A 3,914-nucleotide genomic window follows, 5' to 3' on the forward strand; every position below is an offset into this window, starting at 1 on the left:
GGGGGGGGGGGGCAGGGAAACCGTCCTGCACGCTATTTGTTCAGTGTTCGGAGGTGTCAGATGTGTGGGTTTATGCCGAACAACTGTTAAGTACAGGAAGAGTACAGTTATCGACTGAATCAATAGTAAAATATTGACCCACCGGATTTCGTATCGAAAGAAGGTAAGAATTGCTTTCTCATCGCAGTAGCAATTGTAAGAGAGGCGATTTGGAAGACGCGAATGAAAAGGTAAATAACAGGCATTTTTATCTCTGGCCCTGGCTTGGTGAATTTCTTCACCTTCTACCTAAGAAGGAAAATAAGGTTAGAGAAAAAGTGCCTATCCGCCAAAATGTTCCAAGATCGATGGAAGAATGTCGCACGAATGTTGCGTATGGATGGAACTGCATGAATACAACGCAGGACGAACCCAAAGCATCAGTGGTGAGACGGGGCTCGTGGGGTCCGAGCATATCCTGCCTCCCACTCCAATCTGTATTGTTGTCTTGTATATGTTATCATTCGAACTATTCATATTTATGTAAACATTTTTAATTCATCTTTTTGTTAACTCATACGATAAATCTGACCCCATATCAGATTCTACTGTCCCCTCTTTGTTGCCTCCTTGTGGGAAATAAAAAATTTGCGAAATGCTTAGCGGTATTTCGTCTGTCTTTACGTTCTGAGTTCAAATTCCACCGAGGTCAACTCTGCCTTTCATCCTTTCGGGGTCGATAAATTAAGTACCAGTTGCGTACTGGAGTCGATCTAATCGACTGGCCCCTCCCTCAAAATTTAAGGCCTTGTGCCTATATTAGAAAAGATTATGTTAATGCAGTGGTAATCCGAAAATTTGGAAGGACTGACTATTCAACCAATAATAGATTATTTCTATCTACCAGTTAAATAATTGTGCTGTATGTTAAACCATTTTATAAAGAAGATTTGTCTTGCTTATGTTCAACCAAAAATAGCACTAAGTTAGTTTTATGAAGGCATAATATTACCTCAATGATCACTGGCTTCAAGCTAATGAAACGTAAAGGGACTGGCACAGAGAATGTTTGAAATATGTATATCAAAATTTATGCTCTCTTATACAGCAGACTGCTTGTTTGTTTACGTCTAAGGTCAAATGTCACTTTATTGTACTCTTGGGTTGGTGTTATTTTTCGTGTAGTAATTACTATTGATAGACATTGTTACTTTGTAAAATAGTTCCTAATAACTCTGGAAATCAAATTTGTGTGTGATATATATATATATATATATATCGTACGTATACAGAGAAAGAGAGAGAGAGAGAGAGAGAGAGAGAGAGAGAAGGAGATGCTTGCATTTCATTTATATGTAATAGTGCAGATCAAGGTTTCGTTGTCTGTGCAACAGATAATTGTTCGTCAGTAACTGAAACCTTGATCTTGAGTTCATAAGACTGGCTGGTTTAGTTGGGCAGATATAATAAAAGACAAGAGAGCCCTTGTTTGTTATGTATGTATGTATGTATGTATGTATGTATGTATGTATGTATGCGTGCGTGCGCGTGTGTGTGTGAGTGTGTGTATGTATATATTCTTTTATGCTTTTATGCTTTTACTTGTTTCAGTCATCTGACTGTGGCTATGCTGGAGCACTGCCTTTAGTCGAACAATTCGACCCCAGGACTTATTCTTTATAAGCCTAGTACTTATTCTATCGGTCTCTTTTGCTGAACCGCTAAGTTATGGGGACGTAAACAAACCAACATCGGTTGTCAAGGGATGATGGGGGTGCTAACACAGACACACAAATACACACATACACACACAAATACACACACACATGTATATATACGACGGGCTTCTTTCTGTTTCTGTCTACCAATTCTACTCACAAGACTTTGGTCGGCCCGAGGCTATAGTGAGTTTGTATGTCTGTGTGCGTGTGTGTGTCTGTGTGCGCGTGTGTATCTGTGTGCGTGTGTGTATCTGTGTGCGTGTGTGTCTGTGTGCGTGTGTGTATCTGTGCGCGTGTGTGTGTCTGTGTGCGTGTTTGTGTGTCTGTGTGTGTATGCTTCTTATGCATTCCAAAACCGAGCTGCCGATTTTGACGTATGGGTTCTCAAAAGATTCAGTAAGCTTTTGGCTACCAACTAAACTATATTTTCATTCACATATTTGCATTACAAAAATTTAACATTATCATTTTTCTTTTAGTCACCTATCGTAAACGACATTTTATATCACCACCTCAACGACGATGACGTCGCATTTTCTATATGGGTGTGTTCACGCGTTCGTTACCCACGTTAGGCTGGTGAATGACAAGTACATGTGTGTGACGGTGTATGTGTCTGTCAGTATACATACATTTTTGTGACGACTGACACTCACACATCTAAACACAGAGACAAAAACACGCCGGGACAGAGATAGTCTTCAGGTGTACTTTAGTGTATGTGTATGTGTGTTAGTTTATGTATGTAACTCCTCCCCACTAACAGTGAAACGCACCAATATTGAAAGTTTACTTGCGGCCCGAACTTTAAACGAACAACAACGCTCACTTTCAAGTACTACCAACATGAAGACTCGCAAATATATCTAAAAAAAATAATGTTATTCTGGTTATTATAACAAATTCAGAAACGTGGCGAAGTAGAAAGCCTCAGCAGCTCTTTCAATAACATTACCGAAATGTTATTCCACTCCTTCAAACCAGTTTCAAGATAATGCATTTTAACAGTCCTTATCGTATTCCTCCTGGTTCTTCACCACTGTATCAACGTCACACAACCTTTTTACTACGGTCAGTATTTATTCTACAGCCTATAATGTTCCACAGTTAAAAAATATATAGTAATGTCAAATTAATTTAATCTTTCTACATACATCCTTCAGCAAATATTTTAAATTAACGTTCACCACAACAACATCTTCCTTTCTATACACTTGGTTCAGCGTTCGTTTCAAAATTGTAAAATAAATAATTTTCGTGTGAAAAATTGAATTATGCCTTCTGAATTTTCTTCGACATTCACTTTCTTCACCGTGACATTCAATCGTGAATTTTATGACATTTACTGCATGTTCCAAAGAAACGTTGACTTTCTGTACTTTCTTACATTGGTGACGCATACTAACTTTTTCTAAATTGGTGACTTTCCATTTTTTCATAGCATGACTATGCTCCAGAAAGTATGATTTGCACCTATATTGATTACATTTCGTTTCGCTTGAACTTCGTGTGTGTACGTTTTGCTGTTTTCAATTTTATCAATTCTATGAGTGTGTGTATGTGTGTATGTGTTTCTGCGTTCGTTATGTCTATAGTAAACTATAGTAAAGAACATTTTACATTGTTTTAATGAGCCCACATCTAATGAGTCACATCTTTATGGTTGGTGATCCCCATGAAAATCATGATATTCTCATTCGTGTTCGAGATAACAACCTTAAACGTGTTTCACAGACTCATCCCTCTTATGATGCTCCCCAGTATACTCTTATTCTGTGGAATGGACAAGACGGGTATCATTTCAATATTCCACGGATTGAACTTGCAACAGGATAACCAATTACAAACAAAAAGGTGTCGTCAAATGACTTCTATTCTTACCAATTGATGTTAATACCAGAACAATCAAATCAATTACACATGTCAAATAAACTTTATTTTAATTTACATATTTTCTACGTTATCTCAACAGCCAGTTATAGTTATTTAAATTACACTTCTCTACAACGAACAAGTTTCATTAGAAAATGAAAATAGTTTCACACTTTCAATTTGAACCAAAATTACAAAGTGTTGCATTACGAGAGTGACGATGTGCGAATAATGAAGGTAATGTTTCTCCGAATTAGTCATATCTGTATTATAAAAAAGAAAGCTGCTTTTTATCTATCTACCAAATAAACTATGTTTTTGACTCAACAACTCTTTTTTACA

The sequence above is a fragment of the Octopus bimaculoides genome, chromosome 1 (genome assembly GCF_001194135.2).
Source record: "Octopus bimaculoides isolate UCB-OBI-ISO-001 chromosome 1, ASM119413v2, whole genome shotgun sequence".
Classification (NCBI taxonomy): Eukaryota; Metazoa; Mollusca; class Cephalopoda; order Octopoda; family Octopodidae; genus Octopus; species Octopus bimaculoides.